Source organism: Lepisosteus oculatus, chromosome 14, assembly GCF_040954835.1.
Source record: "Lepisosteus oculatus isolate fLepOcu1 chromosome 14, fLepOcu1.hap2, whole genome shotgun sequence".
Taxonomy (NCBI): Eukaryota; Metazoa; Chordata; class Actinopteri; order Semionotiformes; family Lepisosteidae; genus Lepisosteus; species Lepisosteus oculatus.
Genome location: NC_090709.1, coordinates 13,548,626 through 13,572,573, shown reverse-complemented (window position 1 = coordinate 13,572,573; position 23,948 = coordinate 13,548,626). Strand labels below are relative to the sequence as shown.

At 44.7% G+C, this 23,948-nt stretch overlaps 1 protein-coding gene and 3 non-coding genes across 3 annotated transcripts; all 4 read right to left on the bottom strand.

Moving 5' to 3' along the window:
• The window catches only part of LOC138242764 (zinc finger protein 271-like), a 1,399,044-nt gene that overhangs the window by 446,462 nt on the left and 928,634 nt on the right, over positions 1 to 23,948 (bottom strand).
• trnak-uuu (transfer RNA lysine (anticodon UUU)) lies at positions 7,122 to 7,194 on the bottom strand. The gene has a single exon. It is a non-coding gene; the product is annotated as a tRNA-Lys (tRNA).
• On the bottom strand, positions 14,219 to 14,306 carry trnay-gua (transfer RNA tyrosine (anticodon GUA)). Its single transcript is given in 2 exon segments — positions 14,219 to 14,254; positions 14,270 to 14,306. It is a non-coding gene; the product is annotated as a tRNA-Tyr (tRNA).
• On the bottom strand, positions 16,446 to 16,501 carry LOC138243772 (U7 small nuclear RNA). Its single transcript, XR_011192390.1, has one exon. It is a non-coding gene; the product is annotated as a U7 small nuclear RNA (small nuclear RNA).

The window sequence follows — 23,948 nt, the reverse complement described above, 5'->3', positions numbered from 1 at the left end:
TGGAGGGGATGTTTGCCAGGCTGGGGGTGCCGGAGGAGTTACACAGTGACCAGGGGCGTAACTTCGAGTCCCAGGTCTTCGCCAGAGTGTGCCAGCGCCTGGGGATTACTAAGACGCGGACCACCCCGCTGCATCCCCAGAGCGACGGGTTGGTAGAGCGGTTTAATCGGACGCTCGCCACCCAGCTGGCCACCCTGGTGTCCCGGCACCAACGGGACTGGGACCGCCACCTCCCCCTTGCGCTCTGGGCGTATCGGACCGCGGTCCAGGAATCCACCGGGTGCACCCCGGCCTCGCTCATGCTGGGCCGGGAAATGCGAACCCTGGTGGACCTGGTCTTCGGCCCGCCGCCCGGAGACGGGTCGGCACCGCCGGCTGGACCGGACTACGAGTGGGACCTGCGGCAGCGGATGCAGCGGGTGCACAGCTTTGCGCGGACCCACCTGACACAGGCGGGGGTCCGGCAGAAGCGGTACTACGACCTGCGCTGCAGGGGGCCTGCCTTCCAGCCCGGGGACTCGGTTTGGGTGTACAACCCGCGGCGCCGCAAAGGCCTCAGCCCTAAGCTGGCGCCGTCGTGGGAGGGGCCCGCTGAGGTACTCGGGGTGGTGGGCGAGGTCTGCTACCGTGTCCGGTTGCGAACACGGGGGAGAGTGGTGGTCCTGCACCGAGACCGCCTGGCCCCCTACCGGGCCCGGGAGGAGGAGCCGTGTGGGGAGGCTCCAGAGGAGCAGCCGGGGCCGGAGCCGGCCGATAGTGGGGCGTCCGTGGATCGCCAGCCGTCACCGCGGCGCAGCGGCCGCTCACGCAGGGTTCCGCAGCAGTTGGCCGAATACGAGTACAGCCTGAGGGGGGTGTTCGACGTCGGCGAGACGCCAGACGCTTCAGGTGGGGGCAGTGTAACGCCCTCGCCTGGTGGTGAGGAGGAAGCGCCCCTAGGCGCTCGTAGTACCGCTGGGCATGCTGGGAGTGGTAGCCGGGAAGAGTCTGAGGGTCAGCACGATGACCAGCGGCTGACCCTACCTGTGTAAATAATGTCCTAGTAATTCTAGTGCCCTGTGTAGTCCTGTAAAAGTAGAGTGTGTTGTTAGGTAATTACCACCCTAAATGTGTGTACGTGTTCGTCAGTCTCCTCGTGTGTGTAGATCCTGTGTTTGGTTTTGGTGTGGTTGTAAAATAAAGCCAGTGCTTGGTTAATCGCGTCTCCACTGTTCTTTAGTTCTGAAAAAGAACCTGCAAAACGCTACAATATATAGCGGCACGTCACTGTGTGCGTCTAGGTGTCTAGCCTTCGTCACAGAGAGCGATGTGACGTCATGGGTAGCGACTACTACTAGTGTATTCATGTTAATATTAGTGAGAGTACAACTGGTAGTTTTAATGCTACTGTTCATGTGAGTATTAATGACAATAGAGCTACTGTTTTAGTTTTAATGTTCATATTCATGTTAATATTAATTATAACTATCTTGTTACTGTTAGAGTATTAACAGTAGTAGTAGTGTTAGTTTTAGTGATAGCATTACTTTTATTATTAATAGTTTGTGTCAGTGTTAGTGATGTTACTGTTGTAAGTAACATGAGTAGTATTTGTGTTAGTGTTAGTTATCGTGTATCTGTAGTTAAATGTGTATGTGGTGTCTGTGCATGTGTGGGTGTGTGTCTGTGAGCCTGTTGTGTCTGTTAGTGTGTGAGCGTGTGGGGTCTCTGAGTGTTTGGTGTCTATAAGTGTGTGTCTATGAGTATGCATAGTGTCTATTTGTTTCTGTGAATGCATGCCTGAGAATGTGTGTGTATGGTTTGTGTCCGTGAGTGTGTGGTGTCTGTCAGTGTGTAGTTTTATATTTGTAAGTGTATGTGTGGGCATGTCTGTCAGTGTGTGTAGTGTCTATGTGAGTATTAATGATGATAGCATTACTGATAGTTTTAGTTTTAATGCTAGTATTTATGTAATATTAGTGATACTTATAGTGTTAGTGTCAGAGTATTAACACTCATCATCATCATCATGTTAGTTTTCATGAGAGTATTACTGTTATTATAAGTATTATTAGTCTAGTAGTAGTTTTTGTCAGTGTTAGTAACAATGATAGTGTACGTTTTGGTGATAGTGTTACTGTGGTAATATTAGCAGTATCTGCTTTAGTGTTAGTTATAGTGTGTCTGTACCTAAGAGTGTATGTAGGTGTCTATGTGCGTATATAGTGTCTATTTGTGTATCTGTGAGTCTGTGAGTGTATATATGTGAGTGTGTGAGTGTCTTATTGTGTGTATAAATGTGTGATGTGTCTGTGAGTGTAAATGTGTGTGAGAGTGTAGGTGTACAGTATATCTGTCAGTGTGTGTGAATGTGTGTGTAGGTGGGCTTGGGTTCCACTGGTGTGTCTGACAGAAGTGACCCATCAACAGGTGTTGAGTTCCAGAGCCGCTTGCAAATAAAAACACTTTCTAGAGTCCAGACCAACTTCCAGAGAGCTGTGAGTTCTCTGTTTTTATCAGTATTAGTAATAATGACAGAAGTAATTCCCACGCAAATGATTATTAACCAAGACAGACATCAGAAAATATCGCCTTTGCAATGATGTCACTCCTCTTCTTCATGAATTTTCTTTAATGACAGGACATTTCTCTGTCTGAGTGCCTGCTGCAAATAGTGTGACTAGCCATTTCTCTCCAATATTTTCTAGTTCAGTTATTTATCGCATATGAAATATTATTCTCATTAAGAATATTTTACCTGCAAAGTCACAGTGAAACTACTACGGCGAATGAACGTTTTATGGGTGGAAAACGTTCAAAAGACTTAATGCTCCAGGGAAGGTTTGAACACACAACCTCATTATAACTCCACTGTGCACAGCTACATGCATACCACACACTTACCAACTGTGCCACTGGACCTCTGTAAGGCAGGCTCCTACACTGATTGTAAAACTGGCACAAACGTAGGGCGAAACACAGGGTTTTGGCTGTGGATACATCTACACATGGGTGAAAGGGACAGTAAAATAGTAAGGTAAATAAAAGATACTGAAATATACAGTATGTGCTCACTGTAATGTAGGAAGAGGTGGTCAACAAGCAAGCAAAAACAAGCAAAAAATTATTTGTGGATAATGTGAAGTGACATTGTTTTGTGTAAATTAGCCCACGAATTGTGCTTCATGTGCCTTAAGCTGTGCAATTTGTATGGTTGTTGAATGAGATTGGTTTCTTCACAAGCCCGGTCAATTGCCAGAGGAGAGCTTGCCGACACACACCTTCATGAAGACTCTCTTTAAGATGATTACACCTTTCATTGTCAAGTCGCCTCCTTTGCATACAATAGTAGCATCAACACTAAGAGAAAGGGTGAGAAATGGCATTTATCAAATGATTGCAGTGTTTGTTTGACTGAGGATCCTTGTGTGCTGAACTGGCCTCTGGAGAAGTGTAGTGCAGTAAAGGAGAAGATTTGTGTCACTCAAGGCTGTAACGGAACAGAACAATACAATTACAATACTTTTATGAGAGTAAATAATACTGGTGCATCACAGTTCTTATAATGGTGAAAACAGGAGCAACTTCTCTACAGTTTTGACTGAAGTATTTAAACGGCAAGAAATAATATCACTATGCAATTAATTAATGCTGTTGAGCTCCTCTAAATGTTCTAGTCTGATGAAACAATGTATAGAATTAGGTGACAATATCAGAATTCATTCAAATACACAAGATTAATTTTCAGCAGCAAAAATACACTCGAAAATATTTTACAAGAAAGAAACCTTACATTCACCTAAATAAACATTCACCCTCTATGTTAGCAGAGAACAGTAGGACAGTTAGTTTGTGTCACTGGACACTCTGTCACAGAGGCTGATCTCTTCAGACTTCAATGAGTCTTCCAACTTGTCATAGCTGTTGAAGAAGCACCTGTTGAATCTCAACCAAGATTTCCTGAGAAATCGTTCAGCGAGCGATTCCTCCCTCTGGACTCTGCACTGAGCTGAAAGCTGCGCGAATTCCTCACTGTATGTCCTGTACTGTTACATGCGCTCTTGTGTAGATTATCTACTTGGAGAAATGTGACAAGAACACATCGAACTTTTTCCATATGTGAAGGAAAATGCTAAAGAGCCTGAAAACTTTGAACATTTAAGTTTGCGTGTTTTATATACTGTATATTCTTTACTATACTTTACATACTTGGGGTGGAGCAGTGGCTCTGTGGCTCAGGATCTGCGCCTGTGGTTGGAAGGTTGCTCGTTCAAATCCCTCTGCCAGCAGAGGAATCCTACTCCACTGGGCTCCTGAGCAAGGCCCTTAACCCCAACTGCTCCAGGGCACCATACAATGGCAGATCCTGTGCTCTGACCCCAGGCTCTCTCCTTATCTGTGTGTCTCATGGAGAGCAAGCTGGGGTATGCAAAAAGATCATTCCTAATGCAATAAATTGTAAAGGGTTAATAAAGTGATGTTATTATTATTATTCCTTACAGCGGAGCAAACAAATTGTTACAAAAAACACCAGCTAATGTCCACCAGCAGAATTAACATTAATATACTGTAAAGTGCTGTTACTTGGGAGTGTTAATCTACAGATAAATTAAACAAATGGCTTTTATAGTTCTAAAGAGGTTTACATAGACGTCTGTAACAGATCTTTTCAGTTCATTGCTGTTCCTCTGACTTGGTGAGCCTTTGGAATTTTAAAAGCGTTTTGCTTGCCTCTCATGTGGTCTGTGTACCAGTCCATTAAGAGCCGCACTATCACTGTGTCGTGTGTGGTCCTACAGAACTACACAGCTATCTACTGGAGTCGTCTTCTGTCCATTGCAGTTGAGAACAGATTTAATACGGAGCTGCACAGAAATTTTTGCGGCAAATATCGCTGCAGAACTAGCCCGTGCACAACAACGAAGAGAAAAAGAAATACCACAGGGTCGCCCATAAGAGGGAAAAATAGAAATCAATTGTTCAAACAATTACAACACTCGTCCTCTTACAGTGGTCTCATGTTATTTTTCTTGCCATAAGAAAAGTGGGATTGTTAAACTGTATTGTTCCCCAAATGGTTGAATAATAATAATAATAATTATAATAATAGTGGTGGTAGCTGATCGTTCTTGTCCGTGGCCAAGTGACCTGTGTGAATACAGTATGTTGATTTATTCTCCTCAAGGCATCGCTTTAGCAATTCAAAGAGCGTGGGTTTTAACCCATTCAGTGCTTATTTCAACTAATGCCATGTTCCTTTTTCTAGGTCTTCAAATAGTTTACAATGTAGAGGTATCTTTAGTAATAAGAAAAAAGCTGCACCTCGGAGATCCATCTCACAAAAGCAGATTTCTTAAAGTGCACCTATGAGCTGTAGAACCTGAAGGAGTTCTCTCTCCTGGATATTAAACATGCAGATAATGAAATCAGTGATTTATGATTTATGCAACCTTCCAATAAATACATCTAAGACATGTAACAAACCCATTGTGCAGCTCCAGTGGCACAGTTGGTCAGTGCATTGTACTTATATCGCAGTACATAGTCAAGTCATGCTGAGGTTGTGAGTTTAAGCCTGCAGTGGTTTTGCCTGTGATTTCAGCTGCAGAAACTTTCTGTTGGATTTAGGTTGGTTCTTCTGTTACTTTTTCCGCTCGATGGAGCTTTATTAATGCAGGCACACCTGCTTCCTCGGCATTTTATTTTATCGCTGCTCACAAACCAACATACTGCAGACACCTCTGATACTGTCACTGCTTGTGGGCCACGTGTTCCTGCTGTCAGCCTGCTATACCATGCTCATGCACGTCTAGAAACATTACTGCTCTAGTACAAGAGCGAAAGACTAAACGAAATCGCACCCACTTTGAAAAAATCACGTTTGACAAACCATAGGATGACAAGAATGGGATTCTTTGGTTGTTTGAGTACATAAATCAAAGACACTGCGTTCAGCATATTCACATCAGGCACTCGGACAGAGATAAACCCAGAGAAATTCTTCTCACATTTTAATCTGTAACTGCAGGATTCAACAAATTGTTAATTATCTCAACTTACAATTTTTAAACAATTTACAAAGCCCACAGTGGATGACATTTGGTTCCGGCACACATCAGTTGCTTGGAATATCATTGTAATATTTAATTTGCTTTCCCGTCACACCACTTTTATTAATAATGAAGTTTATCAATACACGTTTGTTTAAAACATGTCATTTATTATTGATACAGTTTCATTCTGTCTTTATTAGGAGCTGTATCACAGCTAATGCATGTAAAGCCTTAAGTACGTGATAGTGTGAGTTCAGTAATCCCAGGGTGTGAGGAGAACTGAAATTTAGTAAATACATATTTTAATAGAGTGTAAATCTTCAAAGTGTTCTGTCACTTCAAAAGCAAATTACAGGAGCAGGGATTGAACCCACATAGACGTTTGCTTATTGAGCTTAATTTCAACACCTTAACCACTCAGCCATCCCTAAAAACAGTTCCAGCGCTCTGTTACACAGTTCATTGAATATATTTATTCATTGAATATATTAATTTAATATATTTGTTATATTTTTGAATGGAATGGGACTGTACACTGGTGGTTCCCAAGGGAAAACAGGGTTATTGAGCCATTGGGTATTCTGAGAATAAATTGGGTGGGTGAATGTAACCGTGTGGTAAAGTAAAACAGTCTCCTTAGATGAAGCCCTACAGATGCAGCCCCTGAAAGTGTATAAGACTTAAAATTTATAGTACTGCTGACACACATGGAGCCTCTACATCAGACCGAAATAGCAATGTGTTCGCTTAATTGTGCTGAGGATCTCCTCATGAATCTGTCTCATTCATCAATGGAAATAGAAGCTGTCACTGTAAACTTGGACGTGATGTTCCACAGTGTGCCTTTCCCCTTGTTGTATTCAAGAGTACTCACTGTGTGAGCTCCTCACTGCGTTTCCTTTTCTTTTCCTGTGATTATCTACATGGAGTGTTGTGACAAAATAGTCTTGAACATTTTCAGTTTGTGAAAGGAAACACTAAAGAAAATACAAATGATTAACTTTTAAAATATCAACAGTACAGCTAGAAGAGTGGAAGATAAAATACGATTTATAATTAAATTCACAATACACTTAAGGAAAACACAAACACCCAAACAGGGACTTGAACCCTGGACCCTCAGATTAAAAGTCTGATGCTCTACCAGCTGAGCTACCCGGGCTCTACACGGTGAATGACACTGTTGTGATCCTCGCAAGTCACATGTCTCTTCTTGTGCCGAAGTGCAGTCATACAGTACCTGACCCGTCTGGAAGGTCAACTGACAGACTTTATCCAGAAGCGACGGCACCACTCCCAGTAGAATGAGTGAGAAATACAGCATGACATGGGGAGGTAAGGGGCTCCCACAATTCATCTTTCCTCACATTACTGATTTTTTCAATAGCATTTTGACCTTTTTTCACTGTCAGATTTTTTCGCATTTAATAAGATCTTAAAATCAACAACATTAAGAACGAAAACAAATGGAACATTTTTTGGAACAACAATTAAAAAAAAACGTTTCAATGCCTTGGTTCTATAAGTGTGCACACCCTTTATAAAGGGAGTTGTAACTATGCTGAAATTTAAAGAGCATTTCTGTAGAGAAAAAAACATTTTTTCTGCCTTGATGTTAAGCTCAGGGAGCCTGCCTTTTAGAAATTATATCTCTAAACACCTTGCGCAGCCTCCCGAGAGACTAACAAATATTGTTTTGAGAAATTGGCTAACACACCGGAAGGCACTAACGTTTCTCTTCGTTAAAGTATGTCAGTAACTGTTTAACCCAAAATGTTTGTAATTGTGAATTTGTTAAAATTCAATAAATAGTCTATCAGCAGCAAGAAATTATTATGAAAGTAAGGGTTTTTTTATATCATAAACTGTAAGACATGAAGAGAGTTTACAGGTCGTATCCTTCGCTTTGTCTTTTAAATTAAGCGTTCGGGATTCAAACCTGTGTTCGGACTGTTGTGTTTCTTGAATTTCTTGCAATCATCAAATGTCGTTGTTTGGTCCATCAGTTTTTTTCTCGGTTGTACAATGGAATTCGCGCAGTTTTCAGCTCAGTGTGGAGTCCAGAGGGAGGACTCGCTCGCTGAATGATCTCTCAAGAAATCCCGGGTGAGATTCAAAAGGTGTCTTCTTCAACAGCCACGACACGTCTGAAGACCTCTGGATTTCCTGAATATGACATAAAATTAGTTCAAATCATTTGGTAGTTAACAGAACTAAATGCTTTAGAGGTACATTTAAAACAGCAGAGCAACACCGTAGCACTTCGAGTGTGCCCGAGTTTAATTGTGTGAACTTGGCTCTCTATGAACATGAGCAAAGAGTTCACATTCAACAGAAGATTGCAATGTGAGCACAGAAATATAAAGCACCTGGAGATGCCGGGACCTCATACATGCAAAGCATGCGCTCTACCACTGGGGTATATCCCCAACAGACTTATTAACAGAACTGAGATGTGCTGATGCTCTCTGAACACAATCCACCACTAACGAAGGATGCCTGCAGTTTCCCACTTTTGTGTTTCCTCTACTACAGAGTAAATTCATAGGAATGAAGAAATAAGGAAGGAAAAATAACCGCATCGAAGCTTCCAGAGATTGGTTAAAATGAATCCGTTATTTTTATATCCAGTCACACGGGCGACGATGATTGATTTATCGACGGGGAGTGCTTTTTTACCTCCTCACTCGACTACCTTGATTAAACTACGCATAGAACAACAGCAGTACAGATGATTTTCATGGACCGACTTGTTTTGTACAACTCGAGTGATAAAGTCCTGTCTGCAAATATTGTAGAAGAACGAAAAAGGGCGAAACAACGTTCCAACCACAGGAATGGTAACAGGAAGGATCATGTTATTTAATATGTCCTTTGGAGATACCTTGTCAACGCACACAGGCGTTAGAGCTGGACAAATAATTGATAGTGGTGTTTGTAAACAATCATTAAACATGTTATTTCTAAACCAGGAAGAAAGGAGCAGACTTAAACTTTAAGAGACAGAAACAACACCTTATCACAGCTAACATTAATTAAAATGACATCACAATAAAAGAGCGGAGCCTTGAGTGAATCAAATTAGTTTTCATTGGACGTCTGTCTCTTCATAACTTTGTAGGTGAGAGGGAGGATTGCGGAAATGTGCCGGTGTTTCTCAGAAGTGCGTTGGTGGTATAGGTGCCTTCTAAATAATTGAGCCGGGTTTGAATCCTGGTAGGTGCATCCCCAAATCTTTTCAAGAAAATCTGTGATCCGGTAACATATCTTTTGAAACTAGCATTCAAGGTAGGATACGTGTTCTTATATACCAAAAAACTCTATAAGGAAAAGGCAGATCTCTGTACACAAGACGGCAGTGCGATCTTAGTATTCCTGTGTTGTTGACGGATTCAGACTCCTTCTCAGAGGTCTTTGCTCACCAAATAACTTTGCAGCTGAGGAAGAGCACCCCGGAAAATACCAAACACAACAAGCGAGCGTGTTGGTTGCTCTTGCTCTTAATGCAAGGAGCTGTTTTTTTTAATCATTATTAACCAAAAACAGCAGCACAGGTAGGTCGTATTTGTGATTATGTCACTTCTCTGCTTCAGCAAGGTCAATAAAAGACTCTGAAAGTAGTAAAGCAAAACTGAACTCAAAATCATATTAGGAATTCTGAGCGATATATCCATACAGGTAATCCAATAAGAATGTTGAAATATTTGAATATCATCTCTCTATATATTTCGCTGCTTTTTACCAGGAGTAAAACTATTGGATTGAAGGAATGCTAACCGCTGGGTTAAAATGTATAGTTGTTATTTGGAGAAATCTGTAAACTCGTGATCTTATATGTTTTAAAAGACAGCACAGGAAAAAACGACAGTGCTGATTATTTTCCGGAGACAGAGCACTGATGACCTATCAGAGCTGATTGATAAAGCCCACCCAGTGGATACTCTAGCAGAACGTCAAAGAACATTCACCTCTGTATCCAAAGAAACCACAGGAACAACATCAGGAAGCACAATTAATTCCCCTTTTAATTTTTTCCTGTAAGGTATGCTATGTGAATTCATGAAGTTAATCCTCTGATCTCTTTTGAGCACGAACAAAGTATTTCTGATGGAGCGCTCTGTTCAAAGATAAGCTATTACCCCTGCCAACGATTCGGCGTGAAGCATTAAAAGTTTCACAGACAAAAGCAGCTCACCACCACAGCCAATATTAAATTTACTTGCCGGTACACTATCATGTGCACTGCCTCAAAAGTGATCTCGGCAGACGTTGTTCCCTACGTAAAGCTGAACGTGCCAAAGAGAATTTCTGTTGAGAAAACAAAATATTTTTTCTGCCTTGATGTTAAGCCTGTCTTTTAGAAAGTCTATCTCTAAACACCTCCCGCAGCCTAACAAAAAGCACTTTTACTGATCGTATTGCAGGTCTTAAAACACTAACATTTGGCAGCAGTGGGATTCGAACCCACGCCCCCAGAGAGACTGGAGCCTAAAATCCAGCGCCTTAGACCGCTCGGCCACGCTACCTTCCTCCATGTCCATCTTCCTCACATTCCTGGCTTGGAAAATGCCGGGGGCTTCAGCTCTTGTCATCGGATCTAATGATATCATGACATGTGGAAGTGACTGCACCTTCATCTTCCGAGATGCTTTCAATAGCACAAATGCTACTTTCACTGGCACAAACAGCAATAACGAAAGAGGTGGGTTTCATCCTTTGTGCTGTTTGTAGGGGCGCAACTCTATGTCGATCTACTGACTTGAAGAGCAAAAATCAAAATCCTCTGCTATTACTGTTGCTTTTTTCATAGTTTCTTTAAATCCTTCATTTGAACATAGATTTTGAAGGATATTGATGATAATACCACATAAATTGTGGTTTTCTTGTGATCGCCAATTTTTTTTCAAATACCAGCCTTTTTTACAGTTCCTTGCGTGTTAAACAAGGTATAATAGCCCCCCACGATTCCTCAGCTAACATATTTTAAAATTACAATAGATTATACAGCATGCATGTTTACATTTATATTAAAATTAAAGTAAATATACCAGAATACATACAGTGCTAACCCAATAATTCTTTTCAGGTTCTCCAACAAATCTGCGTTGTTATTTTAACATGTTTCAGCTGAGGGTGCAACAGGAGTATAAATGAATTTTCCCGCCAGCCGTTCAAAGACCAAATTCCATGAGTGAACATTATTTTCTCAGAAGTTGCCGGCATTGGACTTTGCCGGTGGTAATGAATTATGTCCACAACTGTTGTAGTAGTTCCTTCTTGAAATTCGACACGTGCAAAGCACTCGTAATATCATAGGTGTTAAAGTTTGCTGAGTCTATTCGAGTCATGGTGTGTATCCCTGCCTATCATTGGGAGACGGGTAGCTTTTTTACACTCAGATTCCAATCTTCAATGCTTTGTGTGAGAGCTTACATAACTTTCATTTTCTCACATTTTCTGACGACTTTTCCAAAGGGGCACCCTGTCAATTCCGAATACTTTTAAAAAATCTGCCTGCATGTTTGATTATTGTCATTTCATTTAGAAAAAGTTCAATATTGATCATAACTAAAGAAAATAATGATCACGAACAAAAAAGGGATAAAGATGCGAGTTGATCTTGAATCAGAGCTGGGTGACACGGGCTTCTGTTCTGATATGGTTGTACGAGAAACAGGAGGAATCGCCAATCTCCTATAGAACATGAGTTGAATCAGGAGTGAGACATTTCGTATACTCGTGCATATGTCAACGCCTGACCTACATCGTAAAACTAACATTAAGTTGTCAGAGACATTCATTTATATACAAACAAGAGACAGACCAAGTAATAATTCTACATTAGTTCAGGTGGGTAAACCTGAACTAACTAACTAATAAACCTATTAATAATTCTACATTAATGTTTCCTACACTGATCAGATTAATTGACATGGTCTGATTCAGAGCCTGTGCAGTTCGTGCTAATTACAACAAGGACAGTTCTGAACCCTCATCACCGAACTGAACACAAGTTCAGCTGTTCTCCAGTTTTGTTACGCATGGTTTTTCATTGCAATTGAGTTCAGAGCTGGAGCTGAACTCCAGACAGTACAGTGTTTTGGGTAAGTTGTCGAAATTCGCATGAGGCTGCAGACAACTTACCCAAAGTGTTTTCTATAGCTTTCAGGTGCAGTTCATTTATATAAAAGAATGTAAGTGGTATAAACTCAACAAGCCAGACGGCAGTCGAACCTATAATTTTCGGACGCGAGGCCTGACGCGTTATTCATTACGTCACTGACCCTGCTATTGTAGGGCTAAAAAAACACGTTTTCTACATTTTTGTCTGTTTAAAAATCACTCTAAAAAAGACAAAGGGTTTGTGTGTCGCACTAAAATTCCGTTTCATTTCGAACGCAAATAAAAACCGTTTTGTTCCAAGAAATCATGCATTTGTCACATCCTTCATACTATACTTCTCTCTTGTATTAGTAAAGCATTTTGATTTAAACTGAACACACCTAAGTGTATAGGTGTATAGGTTTCGTCCAGAGTCCAGAGTGCAAACCAACAGCTGACACAGGTCTTTTATAGAACCATTTTGATTTCCTCTATTTTGTCCCCGTGACGTCATTGTCCTGCTCGAAGCCGAGCCCGACACATGTCTGGTTTTTGTTGCTGGGCGCACACCCTGCGGTCCATGCGGGTCCTAATACCCCAGTACAATGACGGGGACACTAAACTGTAAACAGGTGCTGTCCTTCGACTGAGACGTAAAACCGAGGTCCTGACTCTCTGTGATCATTCAGGAGAATGGTGGTGGTGGAGGGGAGTCCCCATTACCTGTAAAGCGCATTGAGTGGAGTATCCAGAACAGCGCTATATAAGTGTAAGCAATAATGATGATGATGATGATTATTATTATTATTATAATGTAAATTACAATAAAATAAATCAAACTTTGATTCAAAATAGATTAATGTAAAAACTGATAAAGCTAATGCTTTTTTCAGGGCTATATCTACTTTTTTTTAAAAAGCGAAGTCTGTAGCGATTGTGAGAGTTAGAGAATGTGTTCCAGCGGGTGCCTTCATATCATGAGCGTCAGTCTCGCCCGTAGCTGCGAGAAGGTTAAAAACGCACTAGTGATCTGTAGACGATGTTCGGGGAAGAAATAATTCTGTTTTCAGCACAGGGAGTAAGAATGAGCTCAGCCCGGCTCCCAGCAGAATCCATTCTGGTTTGGTTACTGTTAGACTGTGCGTCTGAGGCTCTTTGGATCGCAATGTAAAAAAAACAATTGCTCACATCGTGTTACTTCCACGACAGGAAGGAAAGATATCACTTTAAAAAATAAGAACTGAAGATTTGGATCCTGGGCCTCAACTTAAAAATAAACAGAGTTTAACGACAGGAAATTGATTCCAGTTGTCAGATCACGTATACGCATACCTTAGCTTTGTGCAACAACCTGAAACTTTCAGGTACCATAAATAATATTATTGCTAAACATATGCCATTCTAATCTGCAAGCGACCAATTTTTGTATAAAAATGCAATAAGTCCTGTTCTACACCTGCATGCTTTGGAAGCACTGGCCTACCTGTATCAAAATATCAGATTGTGTTTCTGCAACATTTTGTGCATAGTACGCCATTTTATCTAAAACAGTCACAACGAGGGCTTTACATGCAGTCTGGGGTATTTTCCCCTTTTATATTTTTGCCACTTTATATCGAACCTGTTATACTCCCAGAAGTGCACAGTAGCTTGTACTTAATACAAATGTACAATTCACCGCTGGTACACTGTATAAACAGATGTGTGCCGTGTTTGCCTTTGTAAGCATTTGTTTAAAAAAATAAGTTCACAATACGATGAAAACACAGAAAGCACAAACTTTATAATACAACGATACAAAATCAATACCAAATCATTATGCCAATTAAGTAACTTACCTTTGAAAACAGAGAACACCTTTATATCTACAAAAAACTTGACATTTGTATGTATTTTTGAATTACAAAGCAGACAGTGTAGTCCCTTAATTCAAAGATCAGATCTTGGCCAAAACAAGACAATCAGACGTGGGCTGAATTCGGAACAGGAGCCTTTGCTTCGTCGATTATTGAGCTTTTGATCAATGTCTGAATAAAACAGATTCGCTTTTTTAACTCTTTGATTAAAGTACACGGAAAGCACCTTCCTTCGAGCTGGAATCAAACCAGCGACCTAAAGATTCCCTGCTGACTCCACTACAGTCCTCCACTCTACCAACTGAGCTATCAAAGGGATGTTGCAGCATTGCTCTCTGGCCCAATGAAGTGAAATGTTCCGGATGATTTAAATCCCACTTCGACATCAAGTTTCCAACTCGTTTTCTTAGTCTCATTTACCTTGAATTTAAGCCACGAACCAGGATTCTACTGTATAAACTTCCAGGGATATTACAAAATGTTTGATGGGGCATCAATCATTCCAGGCGGAAATTGATTCCTTTTTTTTCTCGAGGGATCATATTAAACATTTCATTAGTATCGAGAGGAGGACCACCAGTAGACACAAAACAGTAGACACTGTCTTTATTAGAAAGTAGCGTTTGTGCTACATTAATAATATTTTAGTGGAAATAAAGAAGTTGTAAATTTTAAAAATTTATATTTGAATCGAAATGTGGTTTTGAGTTAAATATTAGCGTGTTCATGTAATTAGTTTGTGTTTGTCATTACTATATATATTGCCATGTTACTAGAATTTGTAACTGAAGTTTACTAGATGTGTTTTTTATGATGATTAGACATTTGAATACAATATTGTATATAATGTATAATTTGAACTACATATTGTTCAGGTGTGAATAATTGTATATTTTAAGAATACATTTCTAAAACAAATCATTGGCTTTATTTACTAGTTTCTACACCTATAAAAATCTTTCTTTGATGCATAGTAGACATCAAAGAAAGATGTCTATTATACATCAAAGATGAGCAGTGTGTGTCGTGTTCACAGCTGATAACTAGAAGATGTCTGGAAGAGGCAAAGGCGGAAAGGGACTCGGGAAAGGAGGCGCTAAGCGTCACCGTAAGGTTCTCCGTGACAACATCCAGGGAATCACCGAGCCCGCCATCCGCCGCCTGGCTCGCCGTGGGGGAGTGAAGCGGATCTCCGGGCTGAACTATGAGGAGACCCGCGGGGTGCTGAAGGTGTTCCTGGAGAACGTCACCTGCACCGAGCACGCCAAGCACACCAAGAGGAAGACCGTCACCGCCATGGACGTGGTGTACGCGCTGAAGCGCCAGCGTACCCTGTACGGCTTCGGAGGCTAAACAGGATCTTCACTACCGGACCCCGACGTACAGATGCAGCCATTCAAAGTGAGCGGTACAGACACGTACCGCAGGTAAGATGACACGGGGTACCGCGGTGCGTGATTGGTTGACCGACAGGGGCACTCGTGGTCCGTTGGTCTGTCGTAGAAAGACTTACTGTAAACGTCTTTACTGTGCCCGTTGTAGATATTGAATTTTACCACTGAAGGGAAATCTTAGTAGCTGAGCATAAAAAGAATAGGAGCATACTGTAACGCGTGTGAAGACCATAAACGATATTAATTTTGGAACATAAACATACAGTACTGTATATGGCTGGTTTTGGTACTTTAAAGTAAAAAATACACACCAGTATTCCATTTCTCCCTAAACATTTTAAGCATCGAAGTCTTTAACTAAAGAGATACCGGAAATCGGAAAGTTTCTGCTTTTTGTAAGGATGGTATCAAAAAGCAATCTTAAGTGGTGGGAAAGCTGTGCTTAATGTATTTAAGGGACTTAAAAGTAAAAGGAGATGCTTCATATTGCTTGACTAATTTTAAAAACTAAGTTATGAATGCAGATGCTCCCTCAGTGCCGCGCCGGGTGTAAATATCAAAATATACATACCCAACACTGATTGTACCCATCTGTCATGCTAATAAAACACCTTGAATTGAATTGAATTGAGGGAGAGAGGGGGGAAGGGGGAGAGAGATAACCAGGACTCAAGGCAAATAAGATACACTCCACAGGCATTCACAACAGCAACATATGAAACGTTTGCACCCTGTATGGCTTTGGAGGCTAAACAGGAGCGGAGCTTCACTACCGGACCCCGACGTATAAACCCAAGTGACCCAGTGACATTTGTCACTGCTGAGGTTGCTTTATGGGTCTATAGTTTTCTATACTGTGCTGATCAATTGGAAATCAAATGGCAAAAAAGACCCGTTCCCACACCTAAGGTCAAATATTAGGAATCAAAACTGCTCGAGTGTATGGAAGCACAGAGCTTTATCAAGATTTCCAAGTGCAAGATCTTTTTATTCATAAAAGACCCTATTTATGTTGTATGAGAAATATTAATATTAATACAGAATCTTTTTTCACCAAATAAATGGGCTTCCTGACTTCAGAAAGCCTTCTAGACAAATACTAAAAGAGCAAAAATTCAATTTGGTAAATGAAATGAAAACACATACCCTACCAAACCTTGAGTACAGGCCATTCAGGATGATAATACAAAACCATTTATAATTCAACAAATAAAACCTGTCAACTGGTAATCACCACTTATCATAAAAAAATAAGTAGCAATACACAGTAGGGGACTCTTGGGTGCAAGTTAAATCCATGCAAGAAGGGGTTTAGTACTATATTTCCAAATCAGATATGCAAATGAGAGATCTGGCCCAGCCAATCTCAAAGCTCCCTTGGTCTGGAATGGAGCTGCTCCCCTCTTCTAGTTATTCACACTGGAGTTAGGTTACATATTAGCACATTTCATCTAACAGTTGCTCCAGAAACAAAAAACATAAACAAATGACCTGGAATGTGACCACACCTATGAGAATGTAGTTCAACAGATAACTTGTAAACCTTGTCATAAGATTTTTTTTGTTCTACAAAATATACTTTATTCCGCAAAAAAAACATCTCAAAAGGAACATCTCACACATATTAACACTCCATGTAATAAAAAACAACGGCGGAACGGAGATTGATTGTCCGTTATCAATCTTTGCAAGTGGGGGCGGATTTGTGCAATTAAGAGAATCCCTCCAAACCTAGCACTTGCTATTGTCCTTTAATCTCTGTATAGGGCCCAAAGTCCTTTCCAGCGCTCCCTCGCCGTGGGGAAACCCCATTTGGCGACGTGGCGCTTCGTCCTCCTCCTGAGGTCCACCAGGATCCTCTCCTGCATCTCCCTCGCCCCCACTTTATGTTGTGCTGGATGAGTGTGTTCCTCGCCTTCCACAGTCCTTGTTTTGTGAGGGACAGCAGCAGCCCCCGCAGGTCCTGTGTCCCCTTGTCCAGTCCGGTGGGTGCCAGCCCCCAGCAGAATGTACTGGTAACTGAGCACCGCACCCGTTCCCAGGAGTTGCATAATGTTGTCCATTCTGCCCCACACCGCCTTGGCGAAGGGGCAGCTCCAGAACACGTGTTCCTGAGTCTCCTCGACAAAACACGTGTCCCGGGGGCAATGCGGATTCCTGGAGATCGAGTGTCTGTAGAGGACCTTTCTGGTAGCCAGACTCTTGTGTACAGCCATCCAGTTGAGGTTCTTCAGTTGGTTGTCAAGTTCTTTGGGCTGTGTCCTTTCCCAGACTTGTCTGGGAACCTGCAGCCTTTTGTCAGCGACCAAATGCCCCCTCACCTCTTTGTACAGGGCTCTGTGGTTGGTGCAGAGCTCTGGCTGTCTCGTGGCCTCGTACCTCCTGCTCCACTTGACAGTGTGGATGTAGAACTCCGGTCGCCTCTCTGCCTTGGGCCCAATGTTTGACCACTGGACCAAGTGCCTCATGGGGACGGAGAGCCACAGCCTGACAAAGTACTGGCACTTGTGGCCAATGGGCTCCTGCAGCGCCTGACAGAGGTTGCAGTAGAAGATGCAGTCGAGTTTCAGGGGGAAATATGGGACATCTCGACCCCCTTCCTCAACTGGCTGACACATCCGGTTTCTTGTGATGTACTCGTACGTGCCACCCCAGACGAAGCCGAAGATCATCCATTGCAGCGCTCGTCTGAGTCTGGCCGGCAGGGGGTACACCACCACCAGGTAAACCAAAGCCAGCAGGATGTCTGCTTTCAACACCATCACTTTCCCTGTGTAGGACAGCGACCGCGTTTTCCACAGACCCAGCTTCGCGTTCACCCTGGCGATCCTCTCGGTCCAGTTGATGGTCTCGTTGTCCTGGCTCTGGAAGGAAACCCCCAGTATTTTGAGAGGCTCCGTGTAGAGCTCGAGACCCTCCGGCTCCATCGTCCTGTGCTTCCAGGGCCCGAAGAACTTCAGTTTGCTCTTTCAGCGGTTGTGCTTCGACCCCAAGACTCTGGAGTATTGCTCCATGACCTGCAGGGCCCTTCTCAGCCCCCTGTCCGACCGCAGGAACAGTGTCGTGTCGTCAGCGTACTGGGAGATCTTCAGGGTTTCCCCCGCGCCTCCCGGTATCTCCAGGCGGTTGATGACAGGGTCCCGTCTCACCGCCTCTGCTAGGGGCTCTGTGAAAAGAACATAGAGAAGGGGTGAAAGGGGGCAGCCTTGTCATACTCCGGATTCCTGGGGAATGAAATCCCCCAGGTTTCCGTTCACGTTGACTCTGCTGCCTATGTCAGAGTACGGTATCTTAATCCAGAGGCTGAAACTCTCTCCAAAACCGAAGCGTTCCAGCACCCTGAACAGATAGCTATGGTTCACTCTGTCGAAGGCTTTCTCCTGGTCCAGGCTGACCACCATCATGGGCATATTCCGGTCCTCGCCCCAGGCGCTAGCGTCTCTGGTCAGCTGGAGGTTCCAGCTGATGGATCGCCCCTCCACCCCACACGTCTGGTCGCTGTGGATGATGTGGGGGAGGGCGGTTCTCAGTCTGGCGATCAGAAGCTTTGGACAGGATCTTTACGTCCATGCAGAGCATCGTGATCGGCCTCCAGTTTTTGAGGTCGTTGGCATCTCCTCCCTTGAAGAGCAGGGAGATGACGCCCTTCCTCATGGTGTTTCCGAGTTTCCCCCGCGGAAGATCTCCTGCACCACTTCCACCAGATCTGCCGCCAGGGTGTCCCAGAAGCAGGTGTAGAATTCCTTGGGGAGTCCATCCGGCCCCGGCACCTTGCCATTCTCCATGGACAAGAGCACAGCCTTCAGCTCCTTGGCCGTGATTGGACCCTCCAAGTCCTCCCTCACCTCCTCTGGTACTCGTGCCTTCAGCCCCTCCAGAAAAGCATCACCTGCCTCCACCTCTGTCTGCTTTTCTGAAAAGAGCTCCTTGTAGAAAGTGGTGGTCGCTTCTACCTTGTCGCTCTCGTCCAGCACTTCCTCTCCGTCTCCCCATCTCAGGCTGTAGATCACCCTCTTTTTCTGGGCTTCTCGGACCTGATTGAAGAAAAAAGAGGAACAGGTTTCATTATTTTGCTCGGTGTGCAGCTTGCGGAGCCTTTCCTTCAGGTCCCATGCCCAGGCTGAATTGAAGGCTCCTCCCCTGTTAGCAGAGCTGTACTCCTCCTCTAGTTGTTTCGGGAGTTGCGCAGCTTCCTTCCTCTCCCTGGCCGCCTTCCATCTGCAGTACGTCTGCGCCAGCGTTCGGGTCCTGTCCTTCATGGACACCCACCATTCCACCACGGAGCTGTAGCCATCCCTCATGTCAACCCAGCTTGCGTAGACTTTACTGAACAGTGCCCTGAAGTCGTCTTCCTCCAGTATCCCGGTTCAGCTTCCAGTACCCACGACCGAATGCAGGCAGGTTGGTGTTAGCCACCACCGTTACGCACTCGTGGTCGGAATACCACGCCGGGGACACCGTCGCCGACTCCAGGGAGCAGGTTGTGTGCAGAAAGATGTAGTCCAGGCGGCTGCACACTCACCGGGAGTTTCTCCACTTCATTCTGGCGTTGTTTGGGCGGCACCGTCTGAAGCCGTCCACCAGGGAGAACTGCTTGAATAGTTCCCCTTCTCCCGGTCGATGTTGAAGTCCCCGCCGAGTACCACCTGTCTGTTGGTGGTGCAGCAGCTGGCCAGGTCAGTCGATGTCTGCGACCAGGATCCGACCCTGCACCACCGAGAAGGAGGAAACCAGCGTCATCTCTGTGTTTCCGAGGAGGATTCCCACTCCGGAAGAGTGGGCCCCCCCTACACTCCAGCATGATTCTACCTTCGTCCATTCCCTGGTGAATGTCCACTTGTCGCTTTCATCCTTCAGGTGGACCTCCTGTAAGAAACAAACTGAGAAAGACTTTGAGGCCAGATCATAAAAGTCTCCCTGTCTTTTCACAGGGTCTCTCACATTTGATGTCAGAAAGGTAAGTTTCACCGTCATGATTAAGCAAATGAAAGTTTAACTTCCTCTCTGTGTACTTACAGTGGAAACTGGGGTCTACATCTGGGCACTGTTTAGCCGAGATGAAACTCCTCTCATTCGGGTCCTGGGGGGAATATGCTGGGCTCCCTCCAGGTCTCGTTGGGGACTGAAAATTATAGATGCTGGAAAGGTCCAGCCCTACCATCAGAACCTGGCTCCAGGGTGGCTTCGAAGTAGTCCTCGTCTTCCTCGAGGATACTCCCTGCCACCGCTTCGGGAAGGCTCTTTTCTTCCCTTTCTCCAGTTGTTTCGGGGACCTCCAGTTGCTCCTGGACCTCAGGTGAGGGGGTCCCCACTTCCTGGGCTGCCTCCTCCTGTTGTCCCTGGGCCCCGGAGGAGGGGGTTTCCACTTCCTGGGCTGCCTCCTCCTGTTGCCCTTGGGCCTCTGGGGAGGGGGGTTCTGCTTCCTGGGCTGCCTCGTCATGTTGTCCTTGGGCCTCAGGGGGGAGGTTTTCCATTTCCTGGGCTGCCTTCTCCGGTTGTTCCTGGGCCTCAGGGGAGGGATGTTCCGTTTCCTATAGGACGAGGAAACGGTTCTCCCTCACCACTCTTTTTTTCTGTCCTTCCGGTGGTGGATCCGCCCTGCTTCGCTTCTCCCACTTTCTCTTTCCCTTCTTGGTGGGAGTTATCCAGGGCCCTTCCTCCGGTCGGCCATTTTGTCCATCATCTTGTGGCTCCACTGCGGCTGGAGCTGTGGCCTCGGCAGTTTCGGTTCTCTGCAGGGGAGGTGCGGGTTCTTTGTTCTCACCTCCCTCCCTTTGTCTAGAGACCAGTTTCTGCCGGCCGGCTTCCACCACCTGCGCAAACGAAGGTTTGCTTATCTTACGTTGGCATCCATCACACGTCTTGGCAGCCCAGCAGTTTTTTGCCAGGTGCCCTTCTTTGTTGCAGTTGTGACATCTGACGATGTCACACGCGTTCTCCTTGTGGCCGGACTGTCTGCTCTTCTTGCAGAAATCCGGCATCCTGGGGTAATAAAGGTATCCCCTGTCAGATCCGATGTTGAAACGGGCTGGGGGGTGCTGGAAACCGTCAACACCCTCTGGGTCCTCTCACAGGAGGACTCGGAACTGGCGTTTGCCGTACCAGATGCCGAGACTGTCCCTTATCTCCGTCGGTTGGCCTGCCACAGTTACATACCTCCCTAGGAACGCTGTTATCAGTTCCGTTGGCACATAGGGATTGTATGTGGACTGTGATGGTCATCTGGTTTATCTTCCTCATCGGCTCCGGCCTGATATCAGAGAAACCAGTGTGCTTACCTTTCTCTATGATTAGTTTTGTTGCCTTCTCGTATGAGGAGTCCGTGGCCATATAGGCCTCCACATGTATTTCTCTGCCTTGTTGTCTTGAAGGCAGTAGAGATCTCCAGCCACCAATTGCAGGATCCCTCTCAGGAAGGTCATGTTTTTGCAGTTGGCATCGTCTCTCCTTTTCTGGTCCAGTGGAACCGGATCAGTTTCCTCTTGTCTGCCACCTTTCTCTGCCAGAGAAAGCAAAGGTCCTGTGGGGAGCAGCAAGGGATCCCTGGCCTTTGTCCTTGTGGGCAAAGCCCAGCTAGGTGCAGGCATAGGAGGAGGCCTTCGCTGGTCTCGAGGAGGGAGACAGGTTGTTGTGGTGAGCCACACGCACTCGGTCCAGGCTGAGATGCAGGAGAGGCAGAGAGAGAGGAGAGTTGAAAGTGCTCTCAAGGGTCTCAAGGAGAGACTGAGTGCCGCGGGCAGGCCACGTACACCCACTCTCAGCCGAGAGGCCAAGGAGGCAGAGAGAGAGGGAGCGGATAGCGCTTTCGAGTCTCGAGGAGAAAGCAAGCGCAGCGGGCAGGCCACGGGCAGCTACTCCCAGCCAAGAGATTAAGGAGGCAGAGAGAGAGAGAGAAGAGAGAGAGGAGAGGTGTTACGATCCCTGCCTCTCGGCTACGAAAGAGGCAGAAGAAGGCGTAGCCTTAGTTCATCAGTCCACCTATCACTGTACCCTCTCACCACCACACCTCCGTCTCATCTTGTATTTAAGCACTAGTCTTTCCCTACCTCCTCGCTCAGTATTGGTTTCCCTTTCGAGCTACTTAGTTGCGCTACGCCTTCTACCTCCTCGTACTGTTCTGGTTCTGACTTCGGTTTTTCCCCTTTTACTTCGTCTTTTGGATTACGGCTCGGCTTCGGTTGCTTTCTCCTAGTTTGGATCACTGGCTTCCCCTGGACTCTTGGCTCACTCCTTCGGCTACGGTATTTGGATCACGACTCGTCGCTGTCGGCTCCCGCAAGTGGGTTCACTACTTGGTTTCGGTTTCACTGGCCGAATCCGTAACAAGAGGAAAGCGCTGGTTCCCACCCAGCTCAGCTGCTGCTTGGCCTTAACCCCCTAGGCTCAACCTAGAGCGATACCAGCTCAAGCACTCTTCAGGATCTTCGATCGCCTTCTAGACCTTTGGAAAGACAAGAACTGTGGGCATGCCACTTGAACCTGATCTTAGCCAAAAGGCCGAGAAGCGACCTTCTGGTCTAAGACCCTGGTCTTTACCCTTCATGGTCCCCTAATAACCCCCCTCTCTGAACTAGCTTCATCACTCTGCTCTCTTCCCCACTGAGAGCTGCTGTGTGCTGAGCGGACTGGAGCATCATCCAGGTGGGGCTGAACACTGGTGGGGCTGGGGGGGATCCCCATTAACCTGTAAAGCGCTTTGAGTGGAGTGTCCAGGAAAGCCCTATAAAAATGTAAAGGATTATTATTAATTATTATTATTAAACAGTAAAAGATGGCAACACACTTCAGGCATGCGGAGCATGAATGCTGGCCATGAATATTAATAAGCTCCGCATTCAATGACAACACCACAGAGCAAGAACACATTTGAGCTGAAAGATTTATGTTTCACATTGAAACTTGAAGTCAGATTACAGTGTAATTATGTGGTGAATGTTTTTTACCACCGGGGGGGTGTCAAAGTGTTTTTTAAAACTCTGTTCGCTTTTGGACATCCACGTTGTAGGAAGTGATTTAGCTCCAGTTTGCCTTTTATTTTATTTTTGAGTAAATAAACATAGAAATTGGCCTGTCTCATTATTGTCCAGTGCTTCAGATTAAGGAGCCTCTGAGACTCCTTATTTGATATATATGGAGTATTGGGGTGACAGCTCTCTGGCTCAGTGGTTTTGCTTGGCCCCCTCGTACTCCAGGTGACCTGGGTTCAAGTCCAGACCCAGAGTGCTGTCGGTGTGGCGTTTGCATGTTCTTCTGTGTGTGTGTGTCCCTTATTGGACTAGCAAGGTACGCCACTATCCATCCTGGATGCATGCACATGACCTAACAAAAGACTTGAACACAGGTGCCTTGTGCTTCCATAGGATGACAGAGGAGCTACGAACATGATGATTACACAGTACCTAGTTTGGGAGATGTCTTATGCCCATCAAAGTCCCCTGCAGTTCCATCCTCAGATATTGAGCAGGTACATTCCAGATTTATTCAACCCTGACAGCCTCGATCCTCTCTTGACAGCCTTGTTAGGAGCAAAGCCAATTACTGCTGCGTTTAATTACTCTGGTGAC